The sequence below is a fragment of the Pseudorasbora parva genome, chromosome 15, assembly GCF_024679245.1.
Source record: "Pseudorasbora parva isolate DD20220531a chromosome 15, ASM2467924v1, whole genome shotgun sequence".
Taxonomy (NCBI): domain Eukaryota; kingdom Metazoa; phylum Chordata; class Actinopteri; order Cypriniformes; family Gobionidae; genus Pseudorasbora; species Pseudorasbora parva.
In genome coordinates, this window is record NC_090186.1 from 24,739,517 (window position 1) to 24,765,407 (window position 25,891).

The following is a 25,891-nucleotide window of genomic DNA, read 5'->3' on the forward strand; positions in this document are numbered from 1 at the left end:
ATCTAAGACGTCTGGCTCTCCTCACTGAAACTCCTGTAGGGTCTAGCTCCTTCAGCACCAAGCGCACATCCTCTTTCCTCACACGCAGACCTTTCTCTCTGCATTTGGTGTCAATCCAACGGTATCCATGAAGTTGCCCTGACGACATGCAGCTGATTACGGATGAAATCAACAAGGTCCACCAAGCTCGAGTAATTTTTTCGTCGAGACAGTCCTTTTTCACGTAACATCCTTTTTAGGTGTCTTTCACTTACATCAAAACCATGCCTCAAACTAAGCACTGGCCGCAAATCTTTATATTTGAGTCCAAGTTCAAAATAAAACTCTATGAACCTCTCCATTGTTCACGCACTGACTGAGCTGTTTGAAACACGGCCAGCGGCAGGGACATTAAACTTGGAAAGGAAAAAAATTACCTTCCAACCTAAAAAAGATTCCTCCACCTCGTCCCTTTAAGGGCTCCGTACATAATGGGTACCAAATTGTTACAAAGTGGTTATACAATAATTTTATGAAGCGACAAGAATAGTTTTTGTGAGTTCTTCTCAAAATATTAACAAAAATTAGCCTGACAAGCCAGACCCACATCAAGATGTTTGGTCTGGAAACTCACCATAGACAGGGCTCAATCCGAGGGGCGGGATAAACGGTTGTCTTTCAAACTCCCTTTGCACGCGATAGGATAGCGCTACCACCAACCAGAGCAATGAAGGTGAAGCAGAGCTCGCTGACTGATTAAACATTCGCCGTATCTGGTCGGCTAAACTCCGAACACATCTTCCCTTTTTAAGAATGACTTCAGTGCCGCTTTTTGTTCTTTTCTCAGAGAAAAGCTTAACTCCAAGTCTTCCAGAGTCGCGGTCAGAGCTGATTTGAAAGACCGCTGCCGTTCGCCAGTTTCTGTGTTTACTAGAAGCACGCAAACGCAACTCGGCCGTCGTCATTATGGCCCCGCCCGCGACCAGAGGTGGAAAGAGTAACAAAATATTCTACTCAAGTAAAAGTACTGTTACTTCAATGAAATTTTACTTAAGTACAAGTAAAATTACTGGTCTAAAAATGTACTCAAGTAAAAGTAAAAAGTAGCTCATTTAAAATGTACTCAGAGTAAAAGTTACTTAGTTACTTTTTTAACAGTGGGGGTGGGGGACTCTCCCCTGTAGGGTTGTGATAGAATGAGATTTCCACGATATGACAACTATCTCAGAAAACATCAATTAAACATTTACTGTACCTATTATTAAATGATGGTTATTATCACTAGTTAAAATGATTTTAATGAATGAAGAAGATTGGTCTTTTTTTTATTTGTTTGAACAAATGCTTTATTATAACAAACTTAAAACCATTTGTTTTTGTTTATTAAAGTTTCAATAAAACATGTCTAATAAACTAAATTCAATAAATTATTATGAATTAGATTAACAACTTATTTTTATCATTAATTCGTAATTTTTCTTTTAAGAATAATAGAGTCAATATGTAGTAGACGGAGCAGCTCATTCACAGAGAGAGAACAAGCAGATCATATATTCATATAGCAATGTTTTCTGCTTTAATGTTCACAGACCATGTCGCGATTTGATTTATTTCTAAGGCCTACAGCTCTACATTTGAGTTTTTCGTTCATCCACCAGTTTGCGTGTATTACGCCAATTCTACGTTATAATGTAAAGTTAAGGTTCATGACTGGATTCCGGGATTCCCTCTGCGTCACAGAAATCAATCGGCCTAAGTTATAAACATACCTTTATTTGCACAGAGGGATGTGTGCCCGAACATTTTCTATGTGTTTCTTCATTTGCATCCACATTTTGTGCACATTTGATATCCTCCAGGACAACATCACATTATTTTTTTCTATTTCCAAAGTATTTCCATACTAGCCAGGAGTTCACGACGGCGTTTTGCTTTCACCTGGGTCTGCGTCACTGACGTCTCTCTTGTTCGTCTCCATCTGATATTTGCGCGCATGTTCTCTCCCGAGCCCCGCGCCCTCTATTCAATATTAGTCATTTCCGGATCGCGTTTTTTTTCCTCCCCTCTTTGCATAATGCATTAATGATTCATTTTACTCAGTAACGGATGTGGTTTAAAATGTAGCGAAGTACAATACTTTAATCAAAATGTACTTAAGTAAAAGTAAAATTACAGATTTTTAAAACTACTTAAAAAAGTAGAAGTACACAGAAAAGCTACTCAATTACAGTAACGCGAGTAAATGTAATTCGTTACTTTCCACCTCTGCCCGCGACTCTATACATGATGTGATTGGGCCGTCCAGATTGTGAGGAATACAGCTCAGATGGGTATTGAGAGTTCCTAGACGACACTTGCGAGCAAATTAAATTTGCTGCCGCTAGGGTGCGTCTAGATTTCTAGGCTAAACAAAAATAACAAAAAATACGACTTTATTCATCATTGTCTTCTCTTCTGCGTTTGTTTTTAAACCTCAAATAAAGATTCAAACGGTCGCAAATCAGCAGATTGATTTGTAATTCATATCGCCAATGTCACGTGATTTCAGCAGTTTGCCAGTTTGACATGCGATCCGAATCATGAATCATGACCGTTTAATTCTTTATTTGAGGAACACTGAAGAGAAGACAAGGCTGAATAAATTCATATTTTTTTTTGTTATTTTTGGACCAAAATGTTTTGTTGACGCTTCAAAAGAGTCTAACTAACCAACTGATGTCACATATGGACTAGCCTACTATGATGAAGTTTCCATTACCTTCTGGACGTGGAAAGCAAGTGGGCATACACTTACATTCAAAGGACAGAAAATATTTGAGGGAGAAAATATGAAGAGAGAAAACTAACCTTGTAACTTTCTTGTGTCCTTCTGAGGCTATGTTCGGAGGCATTCTTCTTCCTCCTGAAAGAAGGACCCCCACTCTCCAAAGGTCTCCAAACAATTGCCCATTTGAAAAAAAGGATTATGGCGTCACAGTATATGATATCCATTTTTGAGACAAAACGTTAAGTTAAGGGTGGTTTCAAAATATGAAACTTTTATATTATTATTATTATTATTATTATTATTATTATTATTATTATTATTATTATTATTATTTTAACATTGTGACCTGATGCTGAGGACAGGTTAAATTACATTAATTTGCCAAGTATACAACGTGTTTAAAATAATACTAACGAAATTATTTAAATATCCAGATTTCCTCTATAGATGTCACTTTTGTAAGTATTATTATTATTATTATTATTATTATTATTATTACATAAAGAGGGACGTTATGTGTATGACATGTTTCATCCCTTATTTAATCTGTTTATTACAAATAAATAACTAAATGCAAAAAATTAATAAATATTAATGAACAAAAATTTGTGTTGCATTTACAATCATGTGAAAACAGGGGGTGCTGTAACACCCCTACTTCCTGCGCCCCTGCATTTTATTCATTTATGCATTAGAAGATATGCTTGGATTTTGTTTCAGAAGGAGGATACAGGAGAGTAATCGTTTCCGATCCACAATTCTTTGTAAATTATTTTAACACTTCCTTACTGACATGAAAACCATCAACAAGGGACATAAATTCTACTCGTGTGTCAGTCAGTCGCCCGGCGAGTTTGGTTCAGCCCTTTGCCTACCCTGTTTACCCCAGGTGGGGGCTTGATTGACAGCTTTATCGGCCAATGAAATGCTTAAGCTCATGTTGAACGCAACCCAAAGCATTCTTTTGGCTAAAGGAGCTGTCAATCAAAACGCAGCGCCATTGAGTTTCATTATGCTGCCGCTGCGCCATCGTCATCATCAGCCAGCCGCTCGGAGCAGTGAATAATATCCTGCTGAAAACGCAATTTACTCGCCGATCCCTGGTCGTCTGTTATTCTTTACACCGTCACGGAAATCTTTGGGTTGTGTACCATGGAAAATATGAAAAGAGGAGTTTAGGCTATCATCTGGGTAAGTGCTTTATTTGTATTGGTTATTGTAGTTTATTCGAAATGGAAGCGTGCTCAACATCCTTTGCATTTCAATGCATGCCATCATTCTCTACATATAAACGTACTCTTGATAATGAGTCTATGTGATAGGATTTGCACCAATGATGCTGCAGTTGTGTTTTTTTGTTGTTGTTGTTGCGTGCAGTGATTTGTAACTGCAGACACAATGTTGCCTTGATTCTTACTAATATTTTTAGATGTGACCGATATTTGTTTGCACGCTCCTGACCTCAGTTATTCTGCTGTGTCGGCATAAACCTGCAGTCCGCATCCTTCACTTTAGCTCAAACCCTCTCCTGCTGTTAACATTTGTTTATCTACGCCTGTGTTGCTGTTGGTTAAACTAACTAGGTCATCCACATTGTTGAGTAAGGGGTTTTATTTTATTTTTTATTTTTATTAAATGTTCTTGTGTGTGTGTGGGAGAGAGAGAGAGAGAGAGAGAGAGAGAGAGAGAGAGAGAGAGAGAGAGAGAGAGATGCATACATACACACTCACTGTGCCTAATTGTGTGATATTGATACAGCCGTTAACTAATTAAGAAGTAATTTTTCAGTAACTTACATTTTATACCGTATTGACACCGTGTGTTTGTCTTTATCAAGTGTTGCATGATTTCTACCAGTGGTCTCCCGAATTAAATAAGTGCTAAACTAATCAAATAATTGATTCAATGATTTCTAATACCTCTGTCTGGAATGACAGAGTGATACAAATGGTAAAAAGTCACAGCTAATGCTGCCAAACTCAATATCAGTTTTGTGGCATGCACGTTATTTAGCCCATGTACTGTATATAAGCACACATTTTTGCATTAATGAGTGTATTCAAATTTTTGCTGTTAAAGGATTAGTTCACCCAAAAATTAAAATTCTGTCATTAATTACTTACCCTCATGTTGTCTAACACCTGTAAGACCTTTGTTATCTTCAGAACACAAATTAAGAACACAACATCCATTAAGGCACTAAAGATGTTCTAAGTCCATCTCACTGCGACGAGAATAGTTTTTGTGCGAAAAAACAAACAAAACAAAACTTCTAAATAATGACTTTATTCTACTTTATTCTAGTCTTCCATCTGGGCCTCTGACGTGAACTCACAAAACGCCAGGACGCATGCGTGAGAATATGACGTATAGCCAGCATTAAAGGAGTAAAGGAGAAGAGGAATCTGTATTTAAACTGAGTCATTTGTAGTTGAAATGTGAAATTATTTTTTAATTTGGTGCTTTTTAGACTTAGAAAAGACAGAAAATGTATTTTTGTCTCATGGGGATGAAAGCACAATAATTCTAATATAATCCAGGGTTTCTACTGATACAAGGCCATATGATAATCGCTGAAGTAACCCATTAAGGCATCCAGGAAATGCACACTTTAGCACAATTTTGAGCACTACACCAAGTCCTAGAGTACAATCAATATAGAATTCAACAGCTTAGATATGGCACGTCTTCCTATGCTTTTAAATAAAGTTCCTCGCTTCCGCCAGTTCTACGTCATATTCTCACTTCATGAGTTGATGTCAGAGAACCACACGGAAGACAAGAATAAAATCACTATTCTGATTTTTTTTTGCACAAAAAACTATTCTCGTAGCTTCATAAAATTATTTTAGAACCAGCTGTAGTTAGATTAACTTTTTAACGATGTCTTTAGTACCTTTTATGGGTCTTGAAAGAGAAAATGCAGTGTTGGGCAAGCTACTCTGAAACTTCACAAGCTACTTGTAAGTTAAAGTAGTTAAGTTACATTTAAGTTACCCTTTTGAAAAAGTAGTTAGCACAAGCTACTATCAAAAAGGAGCTAGCTACATTGAAAACTACTTAATTTGTTTTACAATGACTTTGTAACAAATAACTTGTTAATGAAGAATGTTATACTATTTGGGATTTAAAGCAACATAATCCAATGTAATTATGAGTTCAAGAAGTATAGGGTGAATTCAAGTTGATTGGGAGTCTGGGACACTTTTCCCTTAGTCTTTTCAATTGCAAAAAGCGGTCAGAAATCATTTGATTTAGTAAACTAACCGATGCACACAATAATCAAATATAGCCCATATCTCAAACTGGCTGTCACAGTGCAGAATGGCTACACCTTTAACATCAGTGCAAAAACAAAATGTATGCAACCTAAATGAACACTGCATGTGCTTTGTTGTGCTTTGTGCATTGTTTCTTTTTAAAGTATACATGTCAAGCTTTCCATACAAATTTCTCATGTCTGTAAGGCAAGAAGCCTATACGCTGAGTTTTGGATTATTTATGAGACATGCTCCAATTCATGTGTTGGACAGTGATTGCTCCCGCGCTTCCATGTCACGATTATTGTCTGCTTTATTATCTTATTTGCTTCTTATTTATTAAATCCAGGCAACTGGTTGATGGAAGATAGATATAATTAAAATACAATTTATATAAAATGAAATTCACTTTAAAGAAAGGCTTTCTATTTTAAAAAAATGATGACATGGTCAAAATAATTTCTGATCTTCTGACTTTGAAATAGGCCTATATTACGCTTCTATGCACTTTTCATAATCAATATAGCCTAGATGTTATTTAAAAATAACATTATAATATTTAAACATGAATTTGAAACAAAATACTAATGGCTACAGCAGTTATAGTAAGCTACAGTACAGATAAATGTCATATGAGTGGATTTGAGCAAACGTTGTTTTACCGGTGAGCAGATCATGAGTGGCATAGAGCGGATTATTGAGCTGAGCGTCACTTTGCTCATTACAGGCTCGTTCTTGTCAGAACCCAAAACGTAATTAGGGCTGCATGATTATGACAAAAATCATAATTGTCGATTATTCCCCTGAAATTGTAATTGCAATTATAAATTACGATTATCACAATTTACATTGAATGAAGTTTTGAATAGCTTTATATCATAGTTTTGAGCCACTGTATGCCATATAGTTATATAAAAAGTAACAAGCTGAAAACAGTCCATTGGTTTGTTTTCTTTAAATAAAAATAAGTTAAATATGCATGGTATTATGCTATACTTAAAATTAAACACTGGGGGAAAAACGTAAGATAATGTAGGAAGAAAAAAAAACATTAAGCACAGAAGTGGACTTTTTTTTGTAATTGCGATTACATTTTATTGAATGATTACATAATTGAGACATCCATAATTGTAATCACGATTACAAATTTGATTAATTGTGTAGCCCTAAACATAATGTAGCTTTTGGTCGCGCTATACTGCTACTTTCTGTACAATTGTTACTGATATGACTTGCTTGACGTTAAAAAGAGTTATAAACGCAATCATTTGCAAAAAACAATGACTTGCAGTCTCGCGCTATCTGTCACACACACACCGAAACGTGATCGATTTGTGACATAAATGTTTTCTAAAACACAGTGCTTTATTTCCCCAGAGAGAATGTGAAACACAAATAGTTTCATTCTCAGTTTTTAATTTTTTTTAAATATAATTTAAATAGATTTTACAAACTAATAGCACTATTGTATTGCATATAAAATATTGCATTATTAACAAGATATTGCATATCGCATTTTTCTTCAATATCACACAGCCTTATAAAGTAGTTAGCTACTGGAAAAGCTACACTGTTTTAAAAGTAACTGAGCTAATGTCAAGCTACTGAAAAATGTAGTAAAGCTAGTAGCGTCGCTACTCGTAGCTCACAACTGCCCAACACTGAGGAAATGTCATTGCTAGCAATGGGAGCCTTTCTGAGCCATCGGATTTCAACAAAAATATCTTAATTTGTGTTCTGGAAATGAACAAAGGTCTTACGGGTGTCGAACGACATGAGGGTAAGTAACTTAATTACAGAATTTTCATGTCTACAGAAAAGACTCGGGAGGAATATTTCGACAATATTGAATTTAATGTACAAAGTCATTTGGCCCCATCTGTAGTGCATAATCCGAGGGTATCAGATCTGCAATTCCTGCCTGAAGACGAGGCATCCCTAACATTTTCGTCTCGTTTTTATTAATTGATGAAAATTATAGTAGATTTCCATCATCATTTTTGTCATCCAACACAAGTTTTTATGCAGTTATCGTTTCCGTCTGTGAAAAAAGGTTGTTGACGAAAATTATGATGATAAATTCTTCGTCAACAATATTAACACTGCTTTAGTGAAACAGGAGAGGGTTCAAGTTCTGTCGATGAGTCTCCTTGTAACTGCAGTTGCCATGCTATCTTTTGAATGGCTGTAGCTTAGTTAGAAGAGGTTGACCCCCAATCAACTGATGTCACATGTGGACTACTTTTATGATGTTTTTATTCCCTTTCTGGACATGGACAGTATAGTGTGCATACACTTGGATATGCTCTCAGACTAAATATAAAATATCTTAAACTGTGTTCCGAAGATGAACAGAGATCTTACGGGTGTGGAACAACATTAGGGTGACATCAATTTCATTTTTGGGTGAACTAACCCTTTAAGCAAAATAACCTGCCATCTAGTTTGTAGTTTCTCTTTCTCTTCTTCACAGAAGATGAAATTCAAGTTCACAACAAAACAAAAAAACAATAAAATGTAATGTGCTGTGACAGTCATGAAGCCCTGTGTTGCTCTGGAGGTCCAGCATTCTGTAGTCAAGGTAAATAAATGTGTGCTGCTCAGATCTTCAATAACTTTTTCCTACATTATTGTACATAGAGTGAATCACTGTAGCTGTGAGATGTGTTCTACTTGGGATTTTGTAGTGTGGTTTTAGCCTAAATACACATTGACTCTTAATTTTAAATGCATGCACCTTGCTATTGCAGTTGCAGGATGCTCATTCAAGTTCAGATGAGGGAGATAAAATATGCATTGTAACAACCATCTAAAACGTATAACTATATAAACATTGTAAAGTAAACATTGTCATTATTCATCAGCATTAGTTCATTAACAATTGCCTGATATTTTAGTTTAACACAAATTAAGATATTTTGTGACATAAATGTGTGCTATTCATTGATGGAACTAGGGATGCACCGATCCAATACTCAGTATATCAGCTCCGAACTCCAATTATTTGCTATATATATATTTTTTTTTTTTTTTGTAGTTTTTTAGAATATACTTAACAATATAAAGTGAGAGCCCAAGGCACATTACAAAGGCCTATTATATTTTACATGATCAAAAGATTTGACATATTGTTTTATGTTTTTGAAGGAAGTCTCGTGCTTTATGGGGGGGGGGGGGGGGGGATGGTATGTGTTGTTTTTCAGAGTTTGGGCTTGGCCCCTTAGTTCCAGGGAAAGGAACTCTTAATGCTTCAGCATACCAACACATTTTGGCCAATTTCATGCTCCCAAATTTGTGGGAACAGTTTGAGGATGGCCTCTTCCTGTTCCAATATGACTAATCAAGTTTCTTAAAGACATGGACGAGTGAGTTTGGTGGGAAGGAACTTAACTGGCCTGCACCTTAACAGTCCTTACCTCATAGTGTAATTTTAGTTCTCAAATTTAATTTGCATGTGCACGTTCAGTTCTGGTCTTTGCAAAAATGTTTCTTTTGTGTTCCAATAAAAAAAGAAAATATATATTTTTTTTAATTTTTTTTTTGAACAACAGACTTGTTTTTTAGGGGTGAAGAATTCCTTTGATAAAGCAACTGTGAATCATATCTATTTGAATGTTCTGGATCTGTCACAACACATAATGAGCTGCCTACCTAGTCGGCATTTTTGTAGTCCATTATTCACAAGAATTCTGTCTAGATAGGAAGTCTACAGTAATTGGTGGGCTGTCTGTGTGCCTGCCAGGCGCATGTAGTTTGGATTCTTGTTTCTTTTTTTATATTTATTATTTTCCATCACTATCAAAACTGGATAAACCGTCACACAGTGACACACAATAACCGTCCTACAAATTATACACACTAACTGTTCCATCTGGAAAAATTAAGTAGGCTTAGTAGGATGTGTGGCATCTATTTCAGGGTTGGTGGAAATCACACACATGTCTTTCTCTACCCTTCACTCTCTCTTTCCCTGGAGAAGTAGTTAGTAAGAAGGAATTAATTAAGGGATAATGACATGAGAAATCTAATTTACCTTGATCTTTTGTACCAATAAAGCATCCTGTAAGTTTCATAGCTTAAAACATCCTCCTCATTATAATAAACAAAGCATTAATGCATTAAGCAAAAACTGTTTATTTGGATATTTTGTGGTTTGTGACATCACACAGGTAAATACATTTGCACATAACTGCCTCTAGAGCAAAAAGATTGAGAAAAAGTTTAACATCACACTACAGGCCCCACTCCCTGCCGCTCAGTAGCCTAATGGCTGACATTTGCCTACATTGGATGTGAAGCATCAAAAGCAGACAGACATCATTATAATTACTTACTGTCTTCACTGGATACAGTAGATGCGCGTTCAATTTCTGACATAGTCTGCACTTGAGTCTGTCGACAATAGACAAATGTAAGAGTAAAAGAATGTTCGCTTTTTGCCATTTAAACATCTCGTGTCTGTACAGACTTCAGACTGATCCCAGCAGTCTGGATGGTTTATTTTTGGCATCCTGGATTGCGTCGGAGGATTATGTTTGTTCAAAGCATTTTACTGCAGATTTTTTTTGTATATGAGGCAGTGTAATGAAGAGTTCACAATTTTTTTTTTGTTGAAATATAAAGCAACCAGCTTTATTGGAAAAGCCACAATATCACAAACCACTTTTCTTTTTTCTTTTTTTGTGTGGAAAATGGCTAGAGGCTCTGCTGCTTGAATTGAGATTGGCAGGTTGTTCCACCAGGTGGGACTGGTCCAGGAAAAGGTCCATACACAAATTATTAGACTTTTTAACTCACTACTTGATTAATTAATAAACACAAAAAAGAAAAAAAAGATTGATGATAGGAGGACTATATGAGCCCCATACGGCTGCTCAGAGAACACATGATCTGACAGAGGGGGAGCAAAACAGGATGACATGACACTGTCTAGAAAAGAAAAGAAAAAAAACTAGATATTTTCACATCAACAAATGCTCCAGCTTAAAGGTAAAGCCCAGTCAGAACAGCAAGTGGAATAAAACCCCACGATGTTCAGAACGGTGATCTGTGTTTTCACGGTTACCTTTCCTTGGTTCTGCATGCTGATGTTGTGACCAGCTGCTTCCTTTCTGAACACCAAGTTATGCACATTGGTATTAGTCAATTAACCCAATGTTTCTTGAAGAAAGGAAGAAAACATATTCATATTATGGATGTCAAGCATTTATACAATTATACAAAAAGAATGATTGGGTTTATTGATTAACAAATATTTTTCCCCAAAGTTAGTTTGTCATTGTAGGCAGTTATCATCACGATGATTTAATTTCAAGGGTTCGTTTTTTAAAAAATAAGTTTAGTTTGAGTTAGTTTTTTGATGCTATAAAAACGGGTGTGTGATGTCATGATTGACAGCTGAGATCGACGTCTTCTCTGAGTGAAGTTGTCACTGAGGCACTAACAGACTTTTGTTGGGATTTTTTGGAGCAGATTGTTTCTTTTCTTTTCTTTTCTTTTCTTTTCTTTTCTTTTCTTTTCTTTTCTTTTCTTTTCTTTTCTTTTCTTTTCTTTTCTTTTCTTTTCTTTTCTTTTCTTTTCTTTTCTTTTCTTTTCTTTTCTACATTCCCATAATCCAAAAGTGAAGAATTTATTATTTATTCCTTTATTGTTCAAGCTACCTCACAGAAGTGCTCTGTTTGTTAACAGAGAGGTTGAATGTTAAAATAAGGTGAATTAAATAAAAAATAAGGAACATACTGGATCGTTTTTTCGCTCTTCTTTATTCTTTTTTTATGTATAGAAGTATCGGATCGGGACTCGTATCGGCAGATACTCAAAATCAAAAGACTCGGACTCGAGGGCAAAAAAACCTCATCGGGACATCCCTAGTTCTGAAGCCATTCCATAGTTTAATGTGGGGTACAGATGAATATTTAAGTCATTAAATTCAAGTTCAAATCTGCTTCCCTCCGCTGCGGCTGTCAGTCACTCTCCATTTAGCTTTCAAACGTTCGGTTACGACAGTCAACACAATGAAACTCTCTTCAAGATTATTGTTTCTGTTATTATCCTTGATCTGTAGATAACGCTCTATGGTTTCTCAAAAAATGACTTTTGCCGTTTATTGCTGTAAATTGCGTTACTTTCTCCTGGGTGTCAGTTAGATCACAACACTGGACGAGAGATTGTATTGTTCTTCACACACAGTGACTGAAATGTTTAACTGCTAAAAGAAACATCTCAATAAATTATTGCATAAATACACTAAACGTCAATATCCATCCTTCCTTTGTGTTTTAAACTTCTCAATGCAGACGGAGTGAAGCGTGCTGACGCCGTGTTGCTTCTAGCAGATCAATCTGCGCATACGCGCTTTGAGCCGCTCTGTATTATAATACTTTTGCGCTATGAAAGATTATTAATAACCTTGTTCTTCACTATCTATACTATGTTGCTGCCTCATTAAAAAAATGCACTATACATTTTAAATAAATTACATTTCTTAGTATTATAGGCCCTATTTCTATAAATATATTTACTTCTTTTTCATGAATGTATTTTGTGTAACATTTTACCAGATTTAGAGATACTTATTAACTTTTCCCCCCCCAAATTAAATGTTTAGATTTTATACAATTATTGTGCACTTGTAATTTTGTAACTTTTGCTGCTGAATAATTAACTAATGTAATATATTCACCATCTAGTGTATAGTAGTATATTTGTCATAGATTGTGATTTCTGTGTGTGTGTGTGTGTGTGTGTGTGTGTGTAGGCTATATATATATAATTGTTGTTTTTTATAATGAAGTTGTCTGTATTTGGTAGATTGTATTTAACTCACAAAAGAATGATTATCAGTTCAACTGACTGAGGTAAAGAAATACTACATATTATTTTTAAACAACTAGATTTTTTATCGGTTTAGTATCGGTATCGGCCACTACTCAGAATTTTTTATATCGGATCAGTTCTGAAAAAATGGTATCGGTGCATCCCTATTGTAAAAATTCAAAAGTTGCCTGTGCTATTGCAACTCTAGTTATATTCATGCATGTATGAAGATCTATATCTGCAAAAAGCAAAAGCAGAAGATTTTGTAGGATTTAGTTTATCATATTATTTCGGATAATTCTGCATGCTACAAATATTGGTTAAAATGTTAACATTATCTTAACGTCATTAATATTATTGATCATCAGAGAACCCTACAGACACATTGCTCAGATTTTAATGAAAGCAGTAAGTTCATTATAAACAAGGTAATTGGAAAGAAATCATAATCCATCAGCCATCTAAATAAATAAATTATAAAAAAAGTTATAATTTAGTAATGTGTTTAAAAAAAACATCAATATAGGCTATTTATTAATTTCACATCATGTTTAATAATCATAAACTAGGTATTATTTGAAAGCTTCAATTCTCAAAAATCATCCTATTTTGCAATTGTTTATAAAACAATTTTATCAATCACATTACTGAATTTAAACCATTTTTAGAACAGGGAAATTATAAATTATGAGTCAAAATTATAAATGATTATACATTTTATTACACTCTTTGAAATGCTGTGTCAAAACAAACCAAGTTGGTTTGAAAATGGACAAACCCAGAAATTGGGTTGTTTGAACCCATGAACCCATTCAAACAACCCAATTTCTGGGTTTGTCCATTTTCAACCAAACTTAGGTTGTTTTTAACCCAGTAAAAATGATTATGTATAGCTTATTATTTTAATGCATACAATTTACAACACTGAGTGTGTAAAAATAGACTTCGTCAGGATCGATCTTTAGCGTTCGCAGCAGTAGCAGACTGACTGAATGAAAATGCACTTTCACTTTCTGACAGTCAGGCACGTTTATGGAACAGCAGAAATTTGTCAGTTTCTCTACTTTAACTACTCTTACATTTAATTTATTTTAAGCACTTTTAAAGACCAATGTTTGTGTTCACATTACAGTCCTTGAATACTGTGTCTGAAATTTAAGAACCGTGAAGCCTGTTATTAACTAACAAATGTTACGTGTAGATGCGAACATTATAATAGCTAAATGAACACAATAAACGACGAACGCATTAGCTAACACGAGATTAAAAAGTAGCCTGTAGTTAAAAAACTGTAATATTGATTTAAAACTAACAAACAAACCAACACATACTCACCTCTGAAATGTTATCCTGTTTCCCACTAATAGGCTGCGTATTTTTATTTTTAATGGGAGTGAATTCAGTCAGAAGTGTTGACCATTCTAAAATGGCAGCGTGTCGACGTGCCTGCAGCGGTCGAATGAGGGAGCAACGTATATACATATCTGTGGTCTATACAGTCTAAAAATCCATTGAGTAGAACTATTAATTTTCATACTGTTAAGAGAACTGGCCATCTGCATGCTTGCAAAGTTTCAGAAGTGACATCTAAATATAAATGCTGGATTCACTCTGCACGAGACAGAAATATCATACTGAGACCCAGAGTAGAGGTTTTGCCTCTGTAGAGGACATTATATTTTAGTGAATTTCTCTTACAACATAAACCGTTTTAAGTCTGGATATTCTTATAAAATATAAGATTCTTATAAAAAATTCCTTTTTATTACACGTCATTTTACATTACATATTTTCACAAAAACACATTACTATGCAAATTAGTGTATAGATTGCATGGGAATGGCATTTATGGCCATGTTTATCATTAATTATTTTGCCGTGCAGTGCAACAAAAAAAAAAAAAAATTTTGAGAGATGGTTCAAGTCAGTGTTCAATAAATTATGTTAAGTTTAGAAATGTTGTGCATCCACTTATTATAAGTGTGACATTTTAGCATGCAAATGAAGGGGAATACTTCAAGATATCAGCTCTTAAACTGGCAGCACTTATCGGCCATCGGCTGACCCTGACCTCTAAACATCGGCATTGGCTATAGAAAAACCCATATTGGACAATCTAATGTAAACACACTCCCGTATTCCTTGAAAGTGAAAGCAAAAACTGTCTGAACTTTTGGCATCTGCCACTGCATTAACTGTGCATTCTCTCTGAGACAACAATGAATCTACTTTAACAAAAGCTAATAATTGTAAATCAACTATCTTAATTTACTGGCTTAATATTTTACTTGTGAACCATACATTAATGACAGTAAAATATAAACAAATAGAAGAATTCATATTTCTTGTTAAACAAGTTATTTTTATTCAAGCTGCCTTTGATTTTCACAGATGACTGATGTGTGCTGTGTTCGGACCTAAAGACTGCTATTAGGCCTATATAAGTTTAGTGATATTATTTATTATTTTGTTATTGTACTGTTATTATTGTCATTAGATGTCTTGTTAATGTGCTATAGAAATAAAATGCTGACAAACAGCATTGCTGTTTTCATCTAGGCTCAAACAACAACTGTATAAGAATGTTGTCTCTTCTATAGCAAGAACTCTTGACAATTTGTGAATAGATCACCTTACAATTACATTTTGATGTGGGATATAGTTTTGTAGTTGGTTTTAAAACCATTTTCAGAGGATCCTCATATCCACGTGTCAGAGATGTCGCAAGTGTGGTTATGTGCTAATAATAATCATGATGCTAGTATAATACATTTAATGGGAAAACAAGCCAATCATTGTCTTGATAATAATGCCATCAGCAATAAACAATACTACATCTATCAGCACAACCCTAGTTTACATATTCTAGGGCAGTGGTTCTCAAACCTGTCCTGGAGTCCCTCCATTCCTGCATATAATGGGTGTGTCCCAATGTGAAGGCTGCGCACTTCAGAGGCTGATTGTGTTACAGTGGCACAATGAAGGCTGTCTCAATTCAGGATGCACCCTCCAAAGCCCACATTTAAAGGCCAATTGCGTCACCGTGGCGTGACGAATGCTGTCGCAATTCGAAAGCGCCCTCCATTTCTCAGTCAAATGAAGAATTCAACAGATGCACTCTTCGCATCCTACCCTACCCCAAAATTAACTGCACGCTGGTGATGACAGGATTTGTATAGAGTGGTCTGCAATCCCATGGGACACGATCAGATTTCTTGCTCTGCAGGATTGCAGTGAAAGATGGTAGTGGTCGGTAACTCTGGTGTACTTTGGATGAGAACGGGTGGTCTGAAAAGTGCAAACATGTTGGGACACCACAGCGCAACGATGCTTAAACATGAAGTGAACAAATCTTCCTGTAGTAGTGGCATTCACAAAATTCCCAATCTGACAACGTGTTTCATTTAACAATTTTGATTTGTATACATTTTATTTCTCAACCATTTTCTCAAGAAGAGGAAACAGTGTCCATTTTCTTTCTTTCTTTCTTTCTTTCTTTCTTTCTTTCTTTCTTTCTTTCTTTCTTTCTTTCTTTCTTTCTTTCTTTCTTTCTTTCTTTCTTTCTTTCTTTCTTTCTCTTGCTTTTTTCTGCATTTGTTCAATACAGTATTATTAACTAATTTAATGATACAGACTAATACAAAAACATTGCATTTATGGGAACAATGGCAAGATAATCTCAGTTTTTGGAACTGGAATAACAAACCATCGTCATTCAGCATAATTTTTTTTTATGTCAAAATGAATCAATATAATTATTCTTACCTGTAATTATTAAAATATTTAAAAGTATATGTGATCATACTAAATAATTATTTTCAGTTCCTTAAAAAAATTGTGCTGACAAATGGGTAAAACAATGGTTTGAAGAATGTTAGCAAAGTATAAATATTTAAGAAATACAATTTATTAGTATTTGAGGGCTGTACTGTAATTCTTAAATAGTATTTTAACATCAAATTATTCCTGTTTTATATATGCCTAATAAGATTTTCAGACATTAATCTGTAACAGTTCACTTGCTGGGCTCCTGACTGCGAATAAATGTTTACATTTTTCAACCTTTTTTCCTGCCGGTGTTACTAAACTTTGTTAGAGATCGCACTTCTGTCATTACGAATTTGCCTATGTGATAAGCAATTTGTCTATGTGTTCCATGTGTCTGGATTAAATTAGACAAGTCTTGGTTGCATATTCTGTAGCACATTTCTGTTGCATATGAGAAACATGAAATGTTTTTTTTGTTTTCAAAACTTGTTTGAAGCGTGCCACATGGACCATTGGTCAGCTCGGCCCTAAAGACAGCTCAGTACGAGCTTTAGAGCAACTGCATTTACTTGCAGACACATGAAAGGTGTTCTCAACTATTGTATTGTGGTTGAAACATGTAGGCTTAACCATGAAACTATATGCTTTTGCAAACAATATTATTACCACAAATATGTTAAATATCTCAAATTTTATTGTGGAGCCCTGGCTTGCTTTTTTCTTCTTCTTTTTTTGTTCAAGAGCATAATTGCAAGGGCACTTTTTAAGTCTGTATCATACTAACAGAAACTATGGTTCTTATGAGAGGTTGAGAGCTGTAGTTCCAACCGCACAACTCTGCAATGTTTGCAAATGTTCATTGAAACTACGATCACAGTTGGCTAACAAAGCTTATGGGATATCCTGAATGCAAAAATAGTAGTTGTGTCATCCCAAAGTCAAAGTTTAATTGTTTGAATCATTGTTGCAGTGTTTTGAGCCACAGTGTTTACACTTCTCAGAGAAGTCCTCCTACAATTGATTTATTGAAGTTGCCCTTGCATATTAAGTCGGGATAGGGGTGTTTTTTAACCTTAAGATATTACACCCTTCACCAATTGTGCAAGGAAAGAGTCTACCAATTATAAACACAGACCTGCAAACAGCAAACCCTTTCAACAATGGTTAAATCAATATCAATTTCTGTCATTATTTACTCACCCTCATGCTGTTCCAAATTGGTATTTACTGTATTGTTATTATTGTATTATCATTAAGAAACAGACTGAAATTTAATTTCTTAGTCAGTCAATACAGTTAAAAACAAAATTATTTTCAGTAGCACAATTTTATATTCGCAATATAATTAAAACATCATGCTACAGATGAGTTAAAGGGGGGGGGGGGCACTCAGTTTCAGTCAATCTCATGTCAATCTTGAGTACCTATAGAGTAGTAATAAAAGAAATGTAGGCTGTACCGAGTCTTTCCGGAAAAAAAAAACGAGCAGCAGGAGGCGTATCGTGTGTGCGGAGCTAAAGAATCACGAGCGCGCACAAAGCGGTGACGTCCTCAAGCGTGGAGAAGAAAGCGTTACTCTAATAAACCATGGCTATCAATCAGATTCAACTAATACATATATGATCCAGAATCAGATCCGGAGGCTGAAATAAATTGAACAGGAGAAGCAAAAACAGCAGGACGTCCGTCTCTGTGGTATGTACTGTATTTAGTGGCCTGTCAACATTTGTGTGTGTTTACTTGCAGTTTATGAGGACATGATTCGGTTTATGGACTATTGTATGCGATTAAACCTTCGCAGTAGCAAGCAAAACAGTTTTGCACGTCAGACTAGTGTAACGTTATACAGAACAACAATGGAGTAAACGTTAGCGCATTTGAATGAAGAAGCACGCTTTGTGAGAACGTCCACTAGGTTTATGTTTGGGTGGTTCAATAAACAAACTGACACCTATATTGGTCAGCTAAACAAATGTATTTAAACACACACCATTGATCGCATGCTCCATTGATAAATTAACTAACGTTATACACATACGTGTTGTTTACTGATGTTTACTTACGCGATGATAGCCAACAGCATAGACATTTGAAGCAGTTTTACTCACCGCCTGTTTCCAAAGCACGACCGTGAACCTTTATCGTTGGGACCGCTCCTTCAAAAACACACTTCTTTGGTAACACTGTTGATTTCGTGAAGTCCTGACAGCAGTGACCGTGGAGATCCACTTTTGCGACGTGACTGAAGTGTGATGTTGTGACAGTTCTCGTCATTTCTGCGTTCAAATCGGTTCAAATGCAGCGCTGCCTTCCCGGAATGCTATGCGGACGAGTTGAAGTCGCTTGACGTCACCTATAGGAATAAAGTGGAGCGCTGCGCGACAGAAGTGTTGCACGGACGAGTGGATCTGCAGCTTGAGACCAGTGTTTATGGGCGTGCATTTCCTCTCTCGCTCTAGTCACGCACGCGCACCCTTCCGGGAGAAGAGCCCGTACGGCCCATACAAGGACATTCCGCTCTGTCGACGTTAAGATGACCCATATTCAAAAAACTCTCCGAAACTTGTGAGAAACCGGAAGGAGTATTTTTGACACAGAAATACTCCATCAAACATCCAACTTAGTTTTTGAAACTTTGTCTATGTTTAGGATGGGAATCCAAGTCTTTAACAGTGTAAAAAGCTCAGTATGCATGAAACAGCATTTCACCTCCCCTTTAAATTACTGCTGAACTACTTTCAAGACAAAAGTCATATCAATGTGAAATGGCATTCTCAATGCAATTAACTTCCATAATGTGATTGTAAATTTAGCTGGAAATGGTAAGACTTGACCACCAGGATTTGATTGTGTTTATTTCCATGCATAGAAAATATAATCTTTTGACGCAGATGTTCTTTTACACCCTGTGGTTTGACCAGTGGAGTAAGTAAGAATTTTATTTAATTTTTTTGTTTCAGCTGCCCCACTCCCAGCCTCTGCTGATCTCATCACATATCACCACGGCCCACGTTCACTGCTCTTGCGTAGGGAGTGTATGCCTGTTCTTTGAGAGCGACCATCAGCAATTCCATAGAGACACTTAACAATTGGCCACTTTGTTGCTTTATGCCAGAAACTTACTTTACAGAAGTATACAAATGCATACGTGAAATGTTTGGTCATGGGCATATTAAAGGGGTAATGAATTGAGAAATCAACTTTCCCTTGAGCTTTTGATATATAAAAGGTCATGGCAAAATAAGAATATTCTGTAAGTTTCAGAGCTGAAAACTTTGTTAGTCAAAGAGCTTTTATAGACTAATATTAGGAATGTGTGGTTGAACTTTATTTTTAATGAAGTTAGTTGGTATGAAAGAAATTGACACCTGCTTCCTACCATGAGTAAATGGTGCGTAAAACATTTGAGCGTTCTGTGTTCAAATTCAGGCAAACTGATGACATTGCATTTTAATGCACTATGTAAGGCAGGCCTACCATAATAATATTTCAAGAGTTCATTTGCCCCGTCTTTTTTGTTTTGTTTTGTTTGTACTGTTTAACTTTTGGCAATGGGCAGCGCTCGTCACTGTCATTTTTTACCAGGCCGTCCAATCACAGTGGAGGAGGGGCGGGACAAAAACTATGCAGAACAATCATCTCACTTGTTCACCAACTGAACAACAATAATAGAGAAGTTAATACTGCTTTTTACTGCATTTCTAAATTTAGTAATATTCTTTAAAATGCTACCAGATACTAGTAGTAACACATTACTGCCACGGATATTCTGTATCATAGCAACCAAAGTATCTCAGCTGGAAAAACGCTGCCCTTGCAAAGCACTTTCAAGCGCCACCAGCTGGCCATTTTCAGAAGAGCACCAGGTGTTTAGCTGGCTAAAACATGCTTTGGTGGACACACGATAATTTTATATTTATTGCTTATATGGTCATATGGCCAATTAGTCTCTTCAACATTTATGCAAAATCCTGGAGCCAAACCTGAGAAAGAAGTCCAGAAGAGGCCACAGCATTCCTGGTCACGACATTTGCAGTTGTAACTCATGGGGAGGGAATTATGCTAATTATGAATGAGCGTGCACGCGCATTCTATTTACGCATGTTTGGAATTCACTAATATACACACGTTTAACTAACGAATCCGTGGTATACGAAGCGTTTGTGAATCTTGTATTGCATTGTTATAGATCTTTTGATTATGTGTATATATAGTATTCAAAAATAGAATTAGTATGTCCCAAATCATAGTATGTTGAAAAGAGTATTCCAAAGATACCCGGATGGTTTACTTTTTCTGGTCCGAACTCGAAGTACGGATCGATGTGCTGTCCAACGGCTGATATTGCCCACAACCCACTGCGAGGTGGACAGGGATTCGATTAGAACTACAAACGCGGATAAAAAGTGTTAAAAAACTACAAGCATGGCGGATGTGCGAGTCCGGCAGTTAAGTAGAGAAGTTTAGATAAAGGGGTTTGAGTGACCAACTATCAATATTTAACCTGACAAAGATATATTTATTCTGTGTTGTCCACATGATATTTCACCTGCAGCAGCATTGTGAACTTTTGTAATGACACGTTTGGCCATTAACTTTTAAATGCATCATTATATTTCAACTGCAAACACATGAGGAGAGTCTCTGCATTAAAGACCCACAAATGGCAGATCAACGTGCGGCTATATTTCTCTCCAATACGGTAGGAGATAAATCTGAATGTGGAGGATTTTAACTGCGAAGAATCTGACGATGATTGACAGGGCAGTTAAACGGTGACGGGTGCACGTAACTAAGCGACAGAGTCCGTTAAAGATGGCGAAGTAGTATGTCCCGAAGCTTGCATACTTTTCTGCTACACACTCAAAAGTATATACTTCACAAAAAGAGTACATACTTTTAGGACGTAGTATAATTAGGCGAATTGGGACACAGCATATGTGTCTAACAGAACACACCTTTAGCATGCTGTCACAGGCTGGAGAATCCCTTATTTGTTGGTTCATTGTGATTTGGGGTCAGACTCGGACAGGTATGGGCCAGGAATCACAAAGCCCAAAATCCCGGGCTGTGTGTTTTCCAGAAGGGCTACCAAAACGTAAGCTCATCGGCAGGCCGGTGAATCTCAAATAGTGAAATAATATTCCTTTCTTGGTCTGCGCTGTTCACTCTCTCTTGACTTGACATTTGAAGGGTGCACGTGCACACGGTTCACACTTATATCCACTAATATATACTAATATACACTTATATCCAATCAGTCCCGAGTGGATGAGAAATAAATCATTGTGTTTGTTTGAGAAAGACCTTTACAAGCTCTGTGATCGAGAGAATCATTCCTGTTGCTGCTTTCAAAACAATCCCTCCCTCGTGAACTAAACTGACAGGGGAGCTGAAGCTTGTTAAATATGCAAATCTTGTCCAATCCTTGCCGTGGGCTTTGCTTTCAAGTCTCCAGTGCGGCACGCCCATCAAAACGTTTTGGAGAGCGCCTCAAAACCAGTGTAGAAAATAGCCTATTAATTATTAGTTATGTGGTTTTTGAATGTAAAAACCACACAAACGTCATTGACATCTGACAACAGTATAAAAAAGCCGGTTCATGACACCTTTAAGCATGCTATCCCATTGACCGTATAACCTTAACATTTCTTCTTCCATTGTCAGATGTTGTTTTTCAGGCAGTTCACTATGGTTTCATTAGCTTTAACTACCTTACCTTTCTCAGCCAGATTATCTACAGTGTATTGTGATTTTTTTTTTATGTCATGAAGTATTTGCAGGCAAGTTGTGTAATAATTCATGACATCATTTTCTGAAGAAGTTCAGAAACTCTGTGTAAAAATACCATTTGGCCACATATGTTCCTATTCTGGGAAATGTTATGTGAAATTTACACCAGCATTGTATGTTCAGTTGAAATTTATCAAATTAACTTCTTGGTCAAAATGCATTTTATGTAAAAAGTCAGTCTGTCTGTCTCAATTATTTATTTTTTATTTTATTTATTTTACAATCTGCTTGATCTGTGTATTAGCCCTTGCAGTTTACAAACAGACCTGATAATTTCTATTAAGTTATTAATTAAACAACAATGTTAACAAGAAATAAGTAAAATATGACCTTTTCTTGAGAAATACTTTAATACTATCCTTTATTAAAATTATCTAATTTGTTAATGTGTATATAATGACCTTTAACTGCATGTGACAACCCAAGATGTTAACCTTAATGAGTTTGACTTTTTTTTTTTTTTTTTAAAGATCTAGTTGATGTTTGTGGGGTGTACAATTTTTATTTGTTGAACAAATTTCAAAACTTGAAACTCTTTATGTGCTGCATGGTTACATGCACACATCCACACAGTTGATCTCCAAATAGGGTGTTCCTTGTGTCTGGATTAAATTAGACGATCTGGGGGCGAAATATATAGCACATGTCTTGGTGGGGAGCTTAGCTTACTAAATTCTAAATAATAAAAAGGAGACAGATTTGCCTCTCTGTCTTTAGTGATATGGTGTGTCATTATAACAGACTTTGTGTGTTTGTGGCTGATTGTGATTGTCGTCTGGGGAGCAGACTTTCTAGAGGAATTCAATTAGTTGGAACAGTTTGCTTCCTCAAAGTCCCCATGGTCAAAGCTGAATCACACAAACACAGCCACATTTGATCTCTTATCAAACACCCTTTTTACTTTAACTATGGCTTGTTTGTGTTTGGGTACAAAACATTGGCTATTTGTTGGTCATACTCAAGTTTATTAGATCCATGTCCTATAGTCTGATTTGTAATGATCTTATAGGATTGCCAAAAACATACAGTCTGCAGCAGGCATTGGTAGTTGTGAGTATGTAGAACTCACGAAGCGTAGACATTTTGAGTCAGTTATGACTAACTTAGGTACATCTGATTGACATTAAGCAATCAACAGTCATGTCTGTGAAGGCATCAAGACCTTAAAAAAAAACATTTTGTAAATAAATAAAAAAACTGACAAATATACATTTGGAGCATTTAACAATCGCTGGCTAGCTACCAGAGGCTACCGAATTTACCTAGTGCTCTATAATATTGGTACTGAAGGTAGGCTGGTTTGTTTATGACTTTGTACCAAAGTACTGGTCCTTTAGACAAAACTACTTTAAATGTTTATTTATTTTATTTTTACATGTGAGTCTTTTTGCTTACTTTTGTCCTCTCTTCTGCCAAAAAGGTGGCAGAATGTCCAATCTGATACTAATTTTCTTAGATTTATTACAAACAAAATGGGGTCATATGTATCGATATAAACTATAATACACTTAAACTAGACTGAGGTTGTCAGTTGGTCCATCTGTTTTTTATACTTGTCAGGTTTTTCTAGTTTGATAGTTTTAGAAGAGGTTTGGCAACTTGTCAATTGGTCAAGCTCTGAGATTCTGTGGAGTTTTGTGGGTAAATCAAAACACAGAATAGCCAGAGTTTTTAAAAAGGTCTTTATGGACAAGCACACTTGTGTTGCATTATTAAATGCACTGACAACTAGCATAGATTAGGGCTGCACAATTAATCGAATTTGTAATTGTGATTATGGATGCCTCAATTATGTAATCGTTCAATAAAATGTAATCACAATTACAAAAAAAAGTTCACATATTATTTTACTTTTTTATTTTACCGTGTGCATAGTTTATTTTTCTTTGTCTAAATCTTATCTTAAGTTTTTTTCTCTATTGTTTTAGTTTTAGTATAACATTATAATACCATGCATATTTAACTTTTTTTTTATTTAAAGAAACCAAACTAATGTATATTTGACTTTTAAGGCATAAATGTAATAGAAAATCAATGAAAGTTATTCAGGAGTTTTTTCAGCTTGTTTATTCTGATATAACAAAATGGCATGCAGTCGCTTCAAACAATGCCATAAAACTATTAAAAACATCATTCAATGTAAATTGTAATAATCGTAATTTACAATCGCAATTACATTTTCAGGGGAATAATCGACAATTATGATTATTGTCATAATCGTGTAGCCCTAGCATAGAGTACGTTTCATGTATTTTTGCGCTCTCATTAGTGCTGGTTTGTCTACTCTCTTATGAAGCGATAATGCATTCACCAAAAAAAGATGGCTTCACATATTTGCTGGTAAGTAAAGATCAGTAATAATTCCCCTTTCTCAACAAGATTGTACACATACACTCTTCTGTATTATATAAGTGGTTAAAGCAACATGGAATACATAAACCAATTCGAAAGTTCCTTGATTTTCTGTCATGTTTTCTCTTTATCATTATAGTTAAAACGCAAGATATCTGTTTGAAATACTCGATATTACATTGATCAACACTGCACAAGCATAAGTTAACTACACTTACTAATAGGATTGATTATTCGAAACAAAGACCAATTTCTAATTGACATTTTTCATTTATGGCTTCAGCTTCAACCAAGAATTTTAGTTCAAGAATTTTGGTGCATTACAGGAATTAATGAAATGCTCTATTCCCCTTGAGCTTTGCTACGTCAAGTTTTTACATTGTACAGACCCAAACAAAAGACATCTGTATCTGGTCTCTGAATGTTCTTTGTGCATAATTCATGTTGTGAATTGTCTTGCTGTGTTTTAGATCATTCATTCACGTGCATATGTGTTGTTTGCAGGCAACAATGCAGCTCTGTGCCTTTAGCAGTGAATATCCCCCCATGCCACTATCAGTCAGTAAATAACATTCATTTGAATCTGAGATGATTTTTTTGCTCTCTCTCCTGTTGCCTATATGGTCTGAGCTGCCCTCTCTCTGACATACAAAGAGTCTGTCTCTGTGTGTGTCAGTGAATGCTTATATCCAGCTGAATGCACAACAGCCTCAGACTGCATCTTCATGAAAACCCCACATGATGATGGCCATGGGGAGAAGAGGACAAATTGAGGATAAAAAAGCGAGTAGTGCATGCTGGGAGTTCACTAGACCTAGAATGAGGAAGACTGAAAATGTGGGGTGAATAAATGGCATTATGGCATACAGCCTGACACATACTAGTGTAATTTATGATTTAAAATTTTAATCTCTTTCTATCTAGCCATCTGTTTGTCGGTCCCATTCAGACATTGATTTAAGAAGGATCTGTTGCTGGGCTTTAAAGGGTTTACAATTTTATTTACCATTTACTTAAAAAATAATAATAATTCAGGTCAGGTTTGAGTCATGTATTTGAGTCTAGTTTCGATTTTTCCAATACCATTTTATTTTTATTTGCATTACTTGTAGTTAACATATTAGTCCAATGCACATACTCACAAAAATTCCTTGTG

General features: G+C 35.7%; 1 protein-coding gene across 3 annotated transcripts in view; it reads left to right on the forward strand.

The window, feature by feature from the left end:
* Positions 1-3,757: 3,757 nt before the first annotated feature.
* The window catches only part of fynb (FYN proto-oncogene, Src family tyrosine kinase b), a 94,502-nt gene continuing 72,368 nt past the window's right edge, over positions 3,758-25,891 (forward strand). For all 3 annotated transcript variants that reach the window (XM_067417421.1, XM_067417422.1, XM_067417423.1), the window contains exon 1: positions 3,758-3,937. The gene's annotated coding sequence lies outside the window, so the exon portion shown is untranslated. The remainder of the gene's footprint in view (positions 3,938-25,891) is intronic.